The sequence below is a fragment of the Nipponia nippon genome, unplaced genomic scaffold (assembly GCF_047370975.1).
Source record: "Nipponia nippon isolate SJK-2023a ecotype South Korea unplaced genomic scaffold, ASM4737097v1 scaffold_1, whole genome shotgun sequence".
Taxonomy (NCBI): domain Eukaryota; kingdom Metazoa; phylum Chordata; class Aves; order Pelecaniformes; family Threskiornithidae; genus Nipponia; species Nipponia nippon.
The window spans coordinates 88,725,678-88,744,988 of record NW_028262290.1 but is presented as its reverse complement, the minus strand read 5'-3'; positions in this window follow the sequence as shown (position 1 = coordinate 88,744,988).

Genomic DNA, 19,311 nt, shown 5'->3' with positions numbered 1-19,311 from the left:
ATTCTCATTCACCCTTAACTTGCTCCAGTTCTACAACAGGAGGCATTCTGCAGCGAGCAAAACCCACCAATTCATTTCTACAGTGACAAGTCCAGGATTCTGGTCTTTCAGAGCTGCAGAAGATATGTCCATGTGTGTGAATCTACTGACAAAGAAAAATTATGCTTTTGAGGCATATTCTTTGATCTGCTACATCTGCTTAGGGCTGTACCCTGTCAGCAGACTTTAATTATTAAAGAGGGGCTAACCTACCCAGGGAAAAATGTGATGGTGTGAAAGCAGATTCCCAACAGAATAATGCTTAAAAAAACAAAACCAAAAACTTTAATATCACTTGCCCACCAAGCTGCATACAACTGTAGTAAAACAGCATCACTGAGATGCTTTTTATCAAGCCATACCTGATGGGGTTTTTCAGCTCCATGAGGATATTTCAGGTTGTCATCTTGAGAACATGCAATGAGGAGTAGATATCCACAGAGCAGTGCCAGGGTCTGAGATACCAAAGATGAGGCTTGAGTCACCATTACTAAACAAATTTCATCTGTGCTTTGTTTAAATCATTCACATTTGTAAATAAGGGCTCTATGTTTTGTTTTTATTTTTCCATGACCTGACCCATAAAATACATTTCTGTTGCCTTCTTAACAACCTTAATTTGTCATCAGAGTTTCAAGAGATAATAGCGTTCCAGGGAAAAAAATAATACTATAAACATAATCATTTGAACAAGCACACATAAATCAGAAATTTGTCGTAATATTGTGGCAGTGGTGTATGCATCATCTTCGTGCTCAATCTATTCCCATAGATTCTTTCATTATCTCCAGTAGGTACCATTGGCATGAGCAGAGTCAAAGACTTCCAACACATTTGGGAATCCAGACAGTACAGATAAATCTTCACTGACTTTCTGCTGATGAGGTTGGCTTCTTTGAAATGAGGGACTTATCTGTGTTCCAAAATAGCCTCTGAAAAATGTCACTAAACACTTTGGCACGGAAGGCTGACTAATTTAAGTGATGGTTCCGAATAACAGATTGAAAGACTGAGTAATATCAGACTTACATGACATTTTGCAATATTTCTAAATAGTATACTGATAAACAAGTACAACTTTAGCCATTGGAAAAGTTCCACATGGACACTAAAAGGTCCCTTTGCTTCACTGAACGTGTACCCTCAGATGCTAATGGAGTTTTCAGATAAGAATAAACTCTGTTGAGTCACTATTTGGGGTTTATGTGACCTATACAGTGGTGTTCTACCATATCTGTGTTCAAACTATGCACACATGATCAGAGTCAACACAAATTGCTAAGCATTCATGGATACATCTGTCAACTCATATCCTTATCTTTTTGTGTAATTAGTTCTGATACTCTGAAATGTAGCGGTTAAAATTTCATTCATGCAAAGCTGTATGGTGTAAATTATGAATATTATAGCTTTTATTGATGCAATGAACTAGAAATACATTTGTCATGAAGAGCTTCGTATAATAGCTTGGCTATATTTGCAGATATCAGTTGTTGACTAAATGTTGACTAATGGTTGAAAAAAGGTTATGTGCATTTCACTGAGCTATTGTCAGTAAGGCACATAGCTTATCCCTGTGGGGTACAAAAAAGCTGCAGTGACAGAGAATGTAAAACTGCCTTGGCCAGTAGCAGTTTAAAAGCGTAGTTTTAACTCTGCATGTTTTGATACGTGCAATCTAGATACCATGGGATATCTCTGTTAATAACAAAGAAGCATAGGAAAGAGACAACTATGTCATGGGATATATTTAGAATATATTTGAAGTTGTACTTAATTACACTAATCATTTCATACTATCAGCTCTCAAGTTTATGCTGGCTTTACATACATGGCAGAAGCCCAACTGAGGATAGCAGAAGAGCATATGAAACAAAATTTCTCATATTTCTTAACCAGGAAAAACTTTCCTGTTCAGGTTTCTGAATACAGGCACTGAGTAGAGCAGAGGGAGGGAAATAATCAGAGGCAGTCACACACCTCACAGCTTCTCATTCAGTTTCCCCTCCCCTCCACAAGCTTCTCTTACCGAGAAGTCCCCTGAAAAAGCAGGAGTAGCAGGCAGAAGCGTGGAATCAGACACTGCTCGCCTCCACCCAGTGCAGACCAGCAACAGTGCTCCTTTCCACCCCCTGCTCCAGCATAAGGGGAGGCATAATGCTGAGGGCAAAGGTGCCTCACCAACCTGAGATGTGCCCGAGTACATCTGTTTGGGCCTGAAGGTGCTCTTGAAATGCAATATACCTGGTGATAGTCCAAGTAAGTGAACCAAATGTGGGATTATCTGAGTAAGCATTTCTTAAAGAATATCACACCTTCCTTTTTCCCTCCTTTTAACAACACAAAAGTTGTTTATACTCATTGCAAGGATTCAAACCATGGTCCCGAGCATCTTAGCCTCTATTAATATCTAGGGTGTTATCGCTGGGCAAGCAATACCAAACATACTATTCAGAGCTAAATCTGTTGCTCAGAAACTGGGTGCGCATCAGCATCACTCACTCCTGTGTGAGATGAGAATCAAGAAGCCTGATACTTTGGGGTCAGAAATCTAAGTTTATCTTTGCTATTTTACATGGATAGCAACTCTTATCTCTTCCTGCATGCTTTTATTAAGCTCCGTAATTTGTTCCAAGTTCTTCTCCTTGGCTCCCCTTTCACACTACTCAGTTGAAAGCTGGACCCAAGGATGGACCAAGATGACTAGGCAAGGTGGAAGCAGAAAGAACAATACTGAGTTTGTGATTATTCTGGTATCACCGGTATCTCGTACTAGATACTCAAGCGTCTTACATTTTGACAGGCTTCTCTTAGACACAAATACAAAGCAGCAGAAGACATCAGAAAGTAAAGAACAAGATTGATGTGGTGCAGTAACATTTGCCCAGTTTTCACAGATCAAAGAAAAACTTCCTTAGAAAGCAGCTGGCACCATCATTCATTGCTCTTGTCACAAGTTGAAGCCCACACAAAAGCACTGTTCACATAAGTGAAACTTAAACTACATCTGTCCAGTTCTGACTAAATTCATCCTATATGCACTGGAAAACAAGGAAGAAAACAAATGAACTTTTCTATATAAGTATTGTCAGGTTCAAACTCTTATAACAAAGTTCAGAAAGGAGACCAAAGGGTGATAAAAATTCCAGTGACAACCCTAGATATGGAAAAAGTCAAAGAAATATGGGCAGTCTCCCTATTTCCTTAGATATGAAGAAAGGCAATGATATTGGTGGCTTGTGGCAACAGTCTAATATAGAAAGCTATAACTAGTGAAAACAAGAGCCCTCAGACATGCAGGAGGAACTCATTCCCTTTAGGGACCTCCAGCAACAAGTTGGGGCTGAGCCTGAGATGGAAGCACATGTGTAGGGGTTAGACCACCAGCCAGGATTTGGGCACACTGAGTAGTCGGAGTGAGTGTCCAGTTCTCCTGGGTCCCTGGTGCTCGTCTAAACAGGGCTGGGGGACTGAGCCTTGAGAGGTGGGACTGGGAGGTCTGCAGGTGTTGCAGAACAGAAATCACTCTCACCCACTAGTCTTATCCTAAGTCTTATGTGTTACGTCAGTGAGTGGTGTAGTGCTGGTCTTTCAGCTATTCCACTCTAAATTCCCCAATTAACAGATGTCTTTGTCATCCTTAATTTTCACTTTTTTTACTTCCTGTGACCAGAAATGCCAGTTTCTTATGGGCTGCATGATGCCTTTTACCTACAGATTTTGCAACAGTCCACTGAAGACTTCTATAACATGAACAGCTTGATGGAAGAGAAAGCGGTGATGATAATGTTTCTGGCAAAATGTTCTCAGGAGTTATGGGGAATAAAAAAAGGAGGAAACTTCAGGAGAAGAATATAGTTCTCTCTCAGGATGGTTATGGCAATGTTAAATATAATCACATTTTCAGGATCTCTGGAAACAGACGATAGGCAATATCTGCATTTTTTTTCTACAAACTGTCAGCAACTTTGAATCAAAATATTTCTAAGCATTATCATTTAGAATTGCTCAACATCTTTTACCTTTAGCAAAGCATACTAGGAGCTCAATTCAAAATCATGATAATGAGAACCGTCTACCTTACCACCAATTGTTACAACTAATACTTCCCAAGTGCTAGAAGCAAACCTAACGAAACATAAAAAATCCTGTGATCCCAAAACATTACTCTCCCCTTAAATATACCCAACAACCCCCACCTCACCCAAAGGAATTAAATTTGCAATTTTAAAAATCCTTAAAATTCACAATTCATGAAAGACAGGAAATACATCTATAATAGCTCTTATAACTCAGACCTACTGGGCACATACAGTCATTCTATCTTTGAAGGGAGCTACTGGCTCTAATATACAGGCTAATCTGCCAAAACAAGAACAAAACCAAAACCAAACACAAACCCATCACATTTAGGAAGTTATCAATACAATTGCCTTTTTTTGTGAGGTTACACTCCATCCCAGGACAGAAGAGAAAATATATCAGTGTTGCTAAATACAGTCATTATTTTACTGGTGGATCAAGCGAAGTCACAAACCTACATATTAGGTTGAGGTGTGGTATAGGAACGTTCATGTGTGTTTCTTCTTCTGGTTTACTGCAAACAACTGGCATATTTGTCCCTGGACGAGTCTGGTAAAGGTGCACACTGACTTTCTCACTCACCACCTAACACAAGCTACACAGTGACAGATAAGTCAAAGGACGTTTCTGGCATCCCTGAAGGTATGCATATGTCTCTTCCTTTGATCAGACATAGTCAACAGACGCAATAGCTCATCCCATTCTCGAAGCTGAACTGTGATTGCCCTGTCAGGCTTGTGAAGCATCTCCAGTTAATCCCTCAGTGCTACTGAACACAACCTCATGGAGTGAATGCATTTATGAATATGTCATTATTGGAGGTTTGAGCTTCTAAAATAACACCTAGATTTAGGTACTAGATGTGGTGCTTGGTCTCATTGCCATGGAAAGAAGGTAGATTTTCAGGCCCAACAACCAAATTGTAAAAAACAAAAAAACAACAAATGCCACACTAAATAAATAAATAAAAATTAAATTGCATTTTTTAAAATTCTATGCCATAATCTTTGTGTACACTGTGAATGTTAGTCTCTCATAGTAGAGAGTTAGCTTTACAGAGCGATGAGACAAAACCAGCAGTCTCTAAGGTAGCAAAGGATATAGCAATGTTCATATTCTCACTGAATACTGGGAACTCCAGGAGCCAGAAGGCAGAAGCTTTCTATAAAGCTGTCCAGGAGAACAAATGTAGGGCCTTGGAGCATAATTAAGCAAATAACTACTTCTGTTTGACATTCCTCACCAAAGAATGTGTTATGTCCTATGAATTCAAAACATGCAATTAAACAAAACACATTCCCCCTTCTCCTGTTCCCCATATAAAGTAATCCAGAGACGATCACTTTGAATTGCTGGCTGTATTAGCTAGCACAGCCATCAAATATTCAGCTGGGAGCCTGTCTAAACACAAATGCTTTAAGCTGCACTCCAAAAGTCAACAAACATAAGAAACAAAATACCACTTCATAACTACTATATACGTGATTATGAATAATTCCCTGGCAGTTATTTAAAGAAGATTATACATCAAACCACCTTCTACTCCATATTTTTATGCTTCCAACTAAAAATAAAGGACAAACACAGCATTAAGTTGAGTATTTGCTGTGTTATAGAGAACTAATATGCATTGTTTGTGGAATATGCATAAAATGAGACCAAACTGAACGCCTTCACCTTAATGTTGTTAACTTAAAATCTAATGGGACAGATGTTTACAAATTGGTATTTATCCTACTCTGTTTAAATCATACTTTGAGTATAAGGGCTGCACACTATCAAATATTCAGCATCAGTCTCAAATTAATTCCTTATTATTGCTGCTCAAGGTTACTACATGAACTGAAGATGTATATTAGTCCTGCTCCTGATACAGAAAACAGGGAGAATGTTTAAAATATCATTGATTGTGGCTGATTTGCACAAGAAAAAGAAATACCATTTAGCATAAGATGATTCCTATTTCTTCCACCTGCCATCTGATTCACTGACTATGCAGTATAGTAGTAAGAGGGAGAGCAATCTTGGTGAAACACACATTCATAAGGGCCTCCTTGACATTCCCTGATCTCCTAATGGCAAGATCTAGGGCATCAGGTAGGTGTCTAAAATCCCAAACCTCAGGATCAGGAAGGATGGGTGATGTGTCTTGACAGAACATTTATGAAAATATGCCATTTCAAATTTAGATATTTTATGAATGCCCTCTATTTTGAGTCCTCTACTTCTAATTAAGGGATTTCTATTCTTTATCTTGTAATATGTAACGTGCCATGGCTTTTACCTCCCAACTAGGCACCAATAACTATCTTATTCATATACTGTCATCACTTCATTTGCCAAAAGTGCATATAACCTTCTTAAATTAATATTTTTAAGACAGCACTAAGTATGAAAACTTTTGGAGTCACAATTTCAAATGTGCCTGACTAATGTATCTGTATAAAAATGTAAATTTCATTACAAATAAATAAACACTAATTTATACAGTAGTGATGCTCCGAAAGGTCCCTTGATGTAGAAAATTAGAAGACCAGTCATTCAGGGGTCTGCACCATTCAGAGGAGAGCACCCTAGGAAGCATATCTATTGTGAGTTTCTAGGTAAAAGCTAAGCCAAACCCTGCTTAACACTGTGCTGATGCAGTTTCACAGATATAACAGATGTGTTCACTGAAAGAAGAGAATTCAATCCATACTGTGCATTCGTTGAAGCAAGTTTGTAAATGGAAATTGGAGTTTTAGAACAGAAAAGGCACTTTTGGTAGGTTCAAGCTGAAGGGAGAACATTCTGGTAATTAAAATGACTGTATGTCATTGTTTCTTTGCTCCCTTCTCCATGCTGCACTTAATGGGTACATAAAAACGGGCAACATTTTAGACAAAAGTGAATAAACTTAGCTTTTTTCCTAAACTAGCAAATGCCTGTGTTAGCAGTGGATGTCAATGAGAGTACTGACTATTTTATTTTCTGACAATTTTTAGACTTCCTCAAGCATTTTCCGAGAAAGGACATGTTTTCTGTATACAGCTGTTAATAAACAACTTACTCACAACTCTGTTGTTTTATTTTTGCTTTTCCTCCTCTGCTCAGTGGCATAAAATAGCACCGGAAATTTATAGCTTGAGTGACTTCTTTAAAATTAACTACGGTATTCACTTCCTCTCAATGCTACAATGCAAAAGCTGTTTAATTTACCGAATCACATGTAATGTTAATCACCATGATCAAGCAGAAGAATTTTGTGCCAGCCTTCTAAAATTATACTTAGTCATTAAAATAATACTCCAGGTAAAATATATTTTTCCTTTCACTTCAGTGTGAGGCAGACAACTGCATGCCTGGTATTGGGTCTGTGAATTCTTAGGACATCTTTGCAAGGCAGATTAACATTTTAATGCTCTGTCAATCACTATATGCTCTTTACAGTAGCGTATAAGAAGCCTTATGAAGATCAAGATACTATTACCTTAGGAACTGAACAAACAAACATTAAGAGAAAAGTCTATAGTATAAAAAGGTAAACAAAGAGGAGGGACACTGCGAGACTAGGTGATCTTTAGCAGATCAGCAGAGCAGGTTGCTGGCAGAGACATGGATGGAGCTCAGGTTTACGGCCAGACCTGCTGGGGTGATATTAGCTAAACTTCTACATAACAGAAGCATTGGAACTGTCAGCACCTCACTGAAAAATCTTAACTAAGCATCAACAACACTGTCTTTTTGTACAGCTTCCAATGGCACTGCACCTCTGTACTTACCATCTGATGACAGGGCATCAGACAGTTTTCTACATTTGGGACCGTCTTGCAGGCAGCTTCAGGATGGAAAACAAAATGTAAACTGTGTGATACTTCGGTGCAATTAGTTTATTGGACTTTCTATAGGCTACCAAAAGTTGGAGTGATCCTTTTCTGTGAAATGACACCAGTCCCTGATAGAACTGAGATGAAGTGGATTATATTTCCAAACTAGTATTTCTTCTTTCTGTTTGACAGGAGGAAAAAGCTGTATTTTCTAATCTAGGGGATATGCATACCAATAAATAAAAAGTTCTTTCTTATCAAGAGCAAGACAGGAAAGATTATGTTAAATACACCCCTATGGCAAATTATTGATCTCAGCCTACAGACACCGCATTTGCAATAATCGGTGCTGCTGCATCTAAAGAACGCTCCGAGAAAAAACAGAAACTGACCATAAGCATCTTTTTTGACCTACTGCAAATTCAAAGTCAAATGGATTTGCTTAAATTGTCTATTTTAGGGGGGGCATTTGCAATACAACCTAATGACATTTTAAGTTAAATGCTGCTCACAAGACAATGTATTTCACAATGTATTATCTCACTACCAAACCAAAGTAATGTATTGAGACCTCCTTATCAGTCATTATTACATCATACAATTAAAAAAAAGATATTTCATATTCAGTAAACTAGGTAGCATACAATACTTTTCAAATGAGAAACAAGTAATGCTCAAAATCAAATGTCTGTAATAAACTACTCAGATGATGGTATTTGTTCACCATATTCTTGCTACTTCAGTTGACAAAGAATTTAATTAAAATATATTCTCCTTATAGAAAAAAAGTAATGAAAGTGTCATTAAGTTGTTTCAGTGAATAGTTTGGCCATATCTACTTCAATCTAATGAGCAATAAAGGAGAATCTTTGTTTATATTTGAAATCTTTATTCAATTACATATCCAAATACAATCCAGATGTCTCTGCGCAATACTTTGTGCATATGTTGAATAGATTGTTTGTTCCTTTTGTTTGCTTACTAAATAATGAGAAATGCTGCTGTCCTTTACTTAAGTATTTCTTTTGGCAATGAGCACTGAATATGCTAACCAACATCTGATATACAGCTTACTAACTTCTGTAGTATTTCTTGGAGAGGATCCATTTTTCCTGTCTGGCATTATTGTCAGGAGATTTACCTCAGACTCTCTATTTTTGTAGTTTTATCTGCAGCAGATAATACATTGTGCTCTACTTCTATTCTCCTGAAAAAATAGCATTGGTACAGTCAGTAAAATCAGTGAAATTTAATGGATTGTTCTATGATTTCATTATTTTTCTATAGTGTACCATTCAATTGCTGGCTTTAATCAAATATTCAAGGCAATTATAATATGCATTTGAAATTACTCTGAAAACAAAGATTAGCCTTTACATGAATAATTTACATCAAATATTACACATACACACAAATGCACTTTTCCAATAGCTCTGTTACCTTGCCTCTTTTTAAGTTTTTTCTGCCTCTACAAAGCCAGTGTAAATCGTTACTACATCAGAGTGTGTTGCAGAATATGTGATGGAGGAAAAAATGCACACAGCTTCTGTTGCTTTTAACTGATGTTTTAATAGTATTGAAAAATGCAGTAAAAATTCACTTCCTTGAACTGATGTGAGTGGTCATATAATTTTGTGTCACTGGAAGTTCATATTAAATTTGTCTGAAAGCAAATTAATTTGTTTAATTTGTTTGGTGAATTAATTTGTTTAATCTAAGAATTCAGAAACATTAAAAAATATTGTATATGTGTTACCTTACAGGAAAAGATGTTAACTTTTTGACTATTTAAGTATTCAGAAAACATAGCACAGTAAGACCTCAACTGAATGTAATTTCTCAGCAAAGAAGGTTGGTGCAAAATACACATTTTTGTTCATGTTAAAAACCCCCAACACTCTATTGAAAAATCACCCTTTTCAACAAAGAGGGACTTCCATTCCAGAACTTTAAACATGGCACAGAAAATTCACTTTGTGACTCCCATGAAAATTTGGCTAAAGTATGGAAAATAAAAGGCCCTGAGACATAAAAAAATAAAAATATAGCTGCACGTGTTCTATGCAGTCTTGCTTTTGGTCATTCATCTTTGAGGTTTCCATCTGGACTGAGATGGCTTTATATCAGTGCTTGCACTACAACTTATGCCAGTTGATGCTGATGGTAGAGTAACATTGGTACAGCACTGGGGAAAAGCAGGACATGGCTTGCACAGCAAAAGAAACTCAGTATAGCAGGGGATGCAGAAATCAGAGTCTAAATCTGGTCAGAACAGAGTAAAGAAGCAGTTCAAACAGTTTCCCAACTCCAAAACATGTCTTAAACGATCTTAAAAGCCAAACAAATGAAAGGACTTAGTTCTTTGTACACTTGAATCCAATCCCTAGCCTTTGGTTTTTAATAATCTTAGTAGTCTATATAATGCTGCTGGGATAAAAAGTAGCCCTGACCTCGTTATAAAGGACAAACATTTCTTTACCGTCTTCAAGTAAAACAGAAGTTGATTAGCCAAAGAATTGCTGCCATTCTGTTTCTCACTTAAATTCTCTTTATAACTACTGAATGCTTTCATCTTTTCCTTAGTATTTTTTAAAACCATTTTTACCCCTGAAAACTCTGGCACGTTACAAAATGTTACTTCAAAGTATCATCGAAGTCTTTCAGCTTGACATTTTAAAATGTAAATATTTTTGCAGCTTTCTCATTCCTATGCATCCTTTTTTTTTACTGTTACTGCTGCAAAACTGAATTTTCAAGTTGTCCTATTAATCATCACAAACACATTTTTGGACAACTGCACTGATGGCTGAAAAAAATCTCTCCATCTCTGCAAGGTGCTGAACGTACAAACTGTTGTATTTTTGTGTGGATGTTTCTGTTCCTTTTTTTCCTTCACAAAAGATTCCATTTGAACTTGGCAGAGATATGAAGCTGCACTTCTGAAGCAGACATTTGGCATCTGGTTACTACTTGCTGCATCTCTTCCTTACTGCCTTATGACTACCCCTATTATCCTTTCCCCTTATCATGGAATGGATGATGCAGGGTTATAGTTGTAGCATTTAAATGGAAATAGATCATCATGAGAGACAACCACTGCAAGAGGCATACTGTAACTTAAGTAGCTACAGTTTAGAACAAACTAGAAACATTTAGCTTGGTGAAGGCAGCCTCAAGCTCTCACGAACTCAAGCCGTAGAATTATGGAAAGAACTTCAAGAAAAAAGTCCATGTATTCTTCCCTACTCTTTTGTGGTAAACTGCTTCAATAACATACACAAAGATATCACAAGCTTTTCCATTCCATTCCAAAAAGCAACAGTCTCAAACTTCCAAACTCATTTTCTTAGCCTTAATAGCAACTTTAGCAATGTCAAAGTAGAATAAATTCCCAACTGTCTGGAATCAGTGACAGTCAGAGGTGCCAGTCTGTTGACGTAAGCATATGAGGTCAGCATTAATACTCTGTAAAAAATCAATTTCAGCACTGTTCTCTGCTAAGTTATTTATGGCTGCAAGCAAAAAATGATTTGAAAATAAAAATCTCCATAGAAACTGATGATGGTCAAAACCTAAGAGAGGCCAAAAAGAGATCCCCAACTCAATCTCTTATGTGAAGATAAATTTTAAAATTCCCATTTGACAGAATTAAAGAAAAAAAGCTTTAAGCTGTAACTGTGTTCATTGAATTACTAGTAGTTTTACATCTAAAAATAAAGGAGGATTTTCCTAAAAGACTTCTAAAAGAGAAACAGTAAAGCATATTAATCTGGAGTCAGGGCTGACAAATTTAATTCCTAGATGAATATAGTGAAATAGAAAGGAAATTCTAGGTTAAGTTTCTGGTATAAAAAGGTACAAATCACTTCCTGTTTTTCAGATGCTATTTAATTCTTCATGTCCATGTATATGCATAAATAGAGTAAATGATTACTTAATGAAATTACCTCTGACTGTTCTTTACATGATTTTGTCATACATTACTGGTATGTCAGAAATCTACACAGAATCTACTCTTTCAGAATTTCTGTAGAACCCTGTAGCCACCAAAAAAACCCACCCAACCAACCAAACCAAACTGCTTATCGTTTTTACTTCTATATAATCAGGTCATGGTACCATGATTACTGCTGGTAGATCTTCAGTAAAAAATTGATGCTGATGGCTTGCCAGCATTTGTACCATTTGTGTTGGAACAGCCTGAAGATGAAATAAAGAGCTTATGTGATATTGTCCTGGTGCTGCAAGAAGACTGATAGCACCAGAAAGAGCCTGTCAGTGAAAGAGTAACCCATGAATATTTCTAAACATACTTAAACCAGATGGACCATTTCATATGGAATCAGCATTCAGAGCATGTGGCCTCAGACTTTTTTAACTCAGAACTCTGAGGCTTAGAGGTAGATTTAATGTAGCATTGAATGATAGTTTCAGCTACCTGACCTCTGCAGATAGGAACTGAGAAGTTGGTTTTTTTCTCTCATAAATGTTCTCTGTTCTCAAATCCTCTACTGTCTTCAGTGGACAACAAAATTAGTAGCAGAAAACAAGGAAATAAACACTAAAATATCCTAATTTCACACATGGCTAAACTAAAGCCATATAAGCAAAAAGAGTCAGATGAGGAATCAGTCTCACAGCCTAGGAAAAGGAAATAGTGCTCATGCAGAGACTGCTTAAAACCTTTTCCATATGCAGCCACCAACTTCCATCTCTCCTCTTTCAACAGGCCATTCAGCTGATGATGCATAGTAACTGCAAAATTCACAGGATAATTCAGGTTGGAAGGGACCTCAGGAAGCCTCTAGACCAAACTCCTACTCAAAACACTTCAGCTGTGAGATCAGATCAGACTAATTTCTCTGGGCTTTAACAAGTCTGGTCTTGAGCATGTTAAGGAATGGAGATTGCACAACATTTTCATGCAGCCTTCTTCACTGCTGATTGTCCTCAGGGAGAAAAAGCTTTTCCTGATGTTCAGCTGGAACATCCTTCTCCAGGTCACAGAATCACTGAGGTTGTAAGACACCTCTGGAGATCATCTAATCCAACCCCCTGCTCAAAGCATGGTCAGCTAGAGCAGTTTGACCAGGACCATGTCCATTTCAGTTTTGAACATCTTCAAGGACAGATATTCAAATTCCACAAATTCTCTGGGCAACCCATTGCAATGTTTGACCACCCTCACTGCTATCTTTAAATATAATTTCCTGTGTTTTAGTTTGTGGCTATTGCCTCTTGTCCTGTCACTGGGCACCACTGCAAAGAGTGTGCTTCTGTCTTCTTTACTCTCCCCATCAGGTGTTTATACACATTGATAAGATCCCCCTGACCTTCTTTTCTGCAGGCTGAACAGTCTCAGCTCTTAGCCTCTCCTCACATGTCAGATGTTGCAATCCCTTGGTCATCTTAGTGTCCTTCATTGTTGAAGACATTAAAGTGATCAAGTGCCAGCACAGATCCCTGTGGTACTCCATTTATTACTGATCTCCAGGCAGAGTACAACCCTCTGAGCCCAACTAGGCAACCAGTTTTTTTAATCTATCTATCTGTGTATCTTTTTCTGTCTATCCTGACTGTAACATCCTAAACTGGATACAAGGATACTTGCTAAATCCATGCTGACTGTCCCAATCAAAGTGAAGATGATCTGTAGTTCCACAGACTGTTCTTTAGCTTTTTTCTTTTTTCTTTTTCCCTTTTTTTTTTTTTTTTTTTTTGAGAAGGGGTGCTTCCTTCATCCAGTCACTGAGGATCTCCTTGATCTTCATGACTTTTCAAAGAGGACTGAAAACAGCATCACAAGAATACCTGCTAGATCTTTCAGCACTCTCAGCGGAACACATATGGGTGAAGTTCTCACATGCAGTCTCTGATTTTATCCTCACTCACTGCTGGTATTTCCTTTCCTCCTCCAAACCTTTCACTAAGTATAGAGGCCTGATAGACCACACTAGTGAAGACTGAAGAAGGCACTGAGTAACTCAGCCTTATCTGTGCCCACTGTCCCTAAACCAATCACACTATTCAGCCACCATCTCATATTTTCCATATTCAGCTTTTTACCGCTAATGTAGCAGTGGAAGCTCTTCTTGTTGCTACTGATGTTTCTTGTAAGTCTCAACTGCATGTAAGCTTTGATTTTCCTGACAGCAACACTACATTCCTGGGCAAAATTCTGAATTCCTCATTTGTAATCTGTCCATGCTTCCACCTAATATATGCTGATAGTATTTTGATAAGTCTACTTGTCTTCCTCAGTACAGGTATGGACCATTTTTGTGCTTGTAGGATGCTACCCTTAAAGCCCTGACAGCTTCCCTCATCTCTTTTTTCCTTTAGAGCTTCTCCGCAAGTGATCCCACCTACCAATTCCCTAAACAAGCTGCAGCCTGCTTGCCTGACGCCCAGGGTCTGGACTCTGTGGCTCTCCTTTCTCCCACAACATCTTCAGCTCCACCATTTCATGGTCACTACAACCCAGGCTGTCACTAATTGCCACATCCCCAATCAGCACCTCTTTCCCAGTGAACAGTAAATCCAGCTGTGTGTCACCCCTGGTTGGGCCAACCATTATCTGTATCAAGAAGTTATCCTGGTCACCCTCCAGATATCTTCCTGACTGCTCATCATGTTGCCTCTCTAGCAGATATCAAGGATGCCTGAGTCTTCCATGAGCACCAGAATCTGTGATCCCAAGACTTCCTTGAATCATTTAAAGAAGGCTTTTCACATTTCTTCATCCTGACCCAGTAGTCTGTAACAATCTCCCTCCATGCTGTTGCCCTCGCTGGCCTCTTCTTAGATCCTGACCCACAAGTGCTCACCAGACCATCATCCGTCCTATAAAAGAGCTCTACGCATCTGAGCTGCTCCTTCGCACAGAGGGCAGCTCCCTCCTCTTCTTCCCTGCCTGTTTCCCCTACTGAGCTGCTACCTGGCTGTCGCAGCCTGCTGTGTCAGACACTCTCTGTTGGCCCACAACCAACCACAGTCTGTAGCTGACCCTCCTCTTGCAGTTGGGGGTTCAGTCTCTGCAGGGTCTCTGTGAAGACCACATCAATCTCCTTTTTGTGTTCCCTGGAGCTGCTCAATGAGTTCACCTCCTCTTGCAGATCCTTAACCTAGTGACAGCCTCTCAGCCTGCACACACCTCCTACAGGCAAGGACACCCCCTCTGTCTGCGTGGGTGTTCCCTCTGCCCGCGCAGACCCTGAGAGCTGCATCCTCTCTCCAGGCCCACTCTGGGCCCAGACCTTTCATGTGCTGCTCTAGTAAGTGCTGAGAAGGGCACTGCTGTGGTCCATCACCACTTGTATGCCGAATGCAGCAGTTTCTGACCCTTTTCCATGCATGTCCTGCACAAACTAATGTATCTGTTAGCTGCTCCTGGGAGCTGCCCTCTGGGCTGGGAGGCAGTACAGGTTTCTCTGTAGCACCAGCTGAATGTGGCTTATCACTGCCTCTTCAGAAGTCAGCTGAAGACAGAAGGTTAAAGTGCCCTTTGATCAGCAACAGCTGACAGACACTATTAGAAACTGCAACTTTGCTAATAGAAGCAAAAGCTGCCAGGAGCTGTGCTCCAGCAGCTGCACCAGTACACACCAGCAGCACCAGCACACACTCTGAGGCTCCCAGAACTTCTGAGAAGATCTGGAATCAGAGCCCACACACTGTGGCACAAACCACAGTGTCTGCTAGCGACATCTGTTTGCACCGCTTGTTTACTGAATAAGCCTACAACTAGGGATGACTAAAAGATGATTAAAATGCTCAACTTTTCATCAGAACAGACAGTGCTATAAAAAAATAAAATCTTTGGTGGAAACACTGCAATTTTTCAGTGTTTCAAGATCTAAAGGAAATATGTCTTTTATTTTTTTAACTCCGCTGGATTTTGACTTGACTTTCAGGTCAAACATTTATGTGAATAAAATAGTTAATGTTAATGATTTTATTGAATAGGATTATTCTATATTTTCTCATCAATAAAATGTGCAGAAACCTTTTAAAAACTTTATGGTGATGATCTGTTGACATATCTTAATTGAACCTGTTATTACTGTTTCTATTTTGTGAATATTTTAACTGTTTGGCTTGATATTGGACAAAAGAAAATCTTCAAATACTGAACTTTCCTAGGGATCTCTGTGTTACAGAACATAGATCATCCTCCCAAAAGTACAAAGCTTGGAGTAAAGGAAGGAAAATACAAAAAGCATTATCAGAGCCCAGAAAGTCTCCAGAAAAAAAAATATCACAAAACAACAACTTTGTCCATGTACCCAAGTTGATAACTGCATTGCAAAATGGTAAATAAGCACATACAACGTATGGACCCAGTTAGTGGCCCTTTCAGCAGGGGAGTACCTTTTTCTTTAATTATAAGACAATATCTTTCATAAATATAGTAAATAATTTTAGTTAACCATTTTTGAATGGATGGTAAGAATGCAGGATTTTTTTCATGCTGCAAGAAATGTGTCCAAAGCATGGATAGACAGGGAAGTACATAAGGGCAAAGCTGGAGCTGGTGAAAAAAAATATTTTGAAACAAACTACATTTATGTGACTTTGTCATTTTAGAAAGATATATTGAATGTTCCACCAATGGTATTTTCAATGACAACATACTCTCAGACTTACCTCAAAAATTTCTGCCTTGCATTCTCTTGTATGTACCCAATCAGGTTAGCTACCTCAAACTAAAAACCTAAACTATAGCAGGAGGTTTGTTCTTTGAAGTTTGTTCAGATAGCCTGTGCTGAAATAACATTTCTATACCTTTAAAAAAATCCCAAATGACAAAAAGTGCATTCACATCAGGTAATTTACATCATAAAGGCTATATCATTTAAGCATTGTTATCCTCTCCAAAGGCTTTCAATTCCACCTTCCTAAAATTCTGCTGAAATTACTTTTTTCCCCCTAATGCATATTGCCATTCATTTTCAGATGTTTCACACTGATAGTGAAGGTTTCAGTATGATTTTGCCATAAGTGTTTCTCACACTATTGTCAGATTTTTGCACAAGGAGTTAGTTAGAAACAGATCTGTAAAAATGCCAGCTGTATTTTTCTAGAACAAGGTTTGTTTTTGTGTTTTTTTCCAGCATCCACTACCACAAGTCTGCATATAGCCTTTAACACTAGGCTCTTATATTCATGTTTTCTTCCCAATGTTCCTTCCTTTCATCCTTTGCCAGAAGTAATAGATGTAAGGTGTTATAATAAAGCAGTCTGCAAAAAATATTCTCTTTTTTCTGGTTCCACTTATAAATTGATACCCTGTTCATTTCATACTGGTGTACTTAACTCTTAAGTAATGCTTTCCTTTACAAGACTCGGATGAGATATCTCAGCTCTTTAACTTGTATGGTAATGACACACATATTGCCAGATTTTAGCAAATTAAATGCGTATAAGATTGTTAACAACAGGATTGAGGTATTTAATGCCGAGTATTTCACTAGATGGCCTTGCATACAACTAAACAGGTAAGTTTAGTTTGTTAATTGGAACAGCATAAGCAGTACTTTTTCTTCTATTAATGGAAATGTTTACTACACATGAAAGAGTCATGCTATATTAATGCAATAAAGGCTGCAGGAATTGGGCCACTAACACTCTCTAAAGTATTACTATATTTTACTATTATAAATCATAATTCAAGACCACCAAATTCAGTTGTACTATACATGTAAACAAGAGTTGAAACTGGCTTTTTAATATACAGGAGCTTCTATGCCCATAATTAAATAAAAACTTGACAATTGCTTTAACATTAATTGTCTTTGTGTACGCAAATTATACCTTCCCCCCCCCCCCCCCCGAAGCATGGCATAGATTTGTAAGTCTACAGAGATCACTTTACACACTCCAGCTCTCACCCCAGTACCCTTATATTTTGTAAACTTTTGAGACTGAAGCAGAAGTGAGTTTTACTGTACCCTTTTTCTTATGCTTTCATAAAAATAAGAAAAGTTAAGTTCTGTGATTTTCATATACATTATCTTCAAACTCTGAGCTCGGATTGAATCAATTAGAGTGATTTTCCTAGTCAGAGGTACATATGTGACAACTCTAATCTCTGTTTAATGACATAGCTTATCTTTCGTTCCGAAAATACTAGAGGTTATCCTATACATAAATGCTCTATTTCAATGGTTCTTTCCACATACCTATGAGATACATTTCCATTACTGCTAATAAGTTTCAGTCACAGACCCTGTTGTATCAGACACTCTATGTACTGAGACCAAAGGCCCATGTCCCAGACAACTTGCCATTTAAACATAAGGCAAGAAATAATGTGAGCACATGAAATGACAGCAACATACACAGAAACAGTAGAATAATAACTACCAACAAGACAAACTTTGGCCACTTTTTCTGGCAGCGTAAGTCATTTCACAGGTTTTTGTAGACATCAGAGAAATTTTTGACGAGATGATAGGCTAGTCTACTGTGACAGATTAGGAATGAGGGATGTTTTTAAAAACAGTAAAAGGAGCTTTATACTAATATTCTAGCTAGCTGAGATCTACTGTTCTTCCATCATTTTGGCAGCTAAGTTGAATTTGTCAAAAACTTTACTATTTGCAACTTGCAGACCTAAGCTTGAGGTAGCAGATGCTGGTCAGTGTAGAAACAAAGAAATATGTATGCATTTGTGTCACTGACACTTGCTTCTCCTGATCAACAATTTAACACTGTTTGCCTACCCCAAGGGCACAGGTCTTTTGCAACTGCTGCTTGAGATGAAGTTGTGACACTGTAGTTTAGCACTTTTAAGGCCCTCTTCTGTTCTCTGCAAATTAATCCAAGACCTAAAGATAGCAACTAATGAGCTGCTACTGGTGATCTTCATTCGGCAAACTTAGTTGTAGATTTAACTTATAATGATATCCATGCCTAGGTCCCAAATTTTGCCCAGCTAATTTTACATACACTGGTATAAAGTCAGTCATACTGATAAGGTGATAATGTATTATCAAACTTAATATAAATATTTTTTTTTGCCCAGAAGGATAATATGACCATTAAAATATAAAGAATAATCCTGTGTTTATAATCACTCTTTAGCTACAGCTAAATGATTATTTCATTCACAGTATTTTATTCATATCCTTTTTTTTCTTTCAAATATTGCACACAAGTAATTTGGAGTGACGTTTAATGAAGTTCACTTTATAAATCCACCTTCATATATACCTTTTATACAAATCTCTTCTTTATTTGAAGTTAAACCAGGGAAAAAGGAAAAAGAAGTCCATTTTCATTTTTAATTTGCAATGTTGATCCCAAAGGCTTTCAAACTACAAAAGTAGAGGATAAATTCATGCTGTAGCTTTTGGAATTATAAACAGAATGTTCAAAGAAA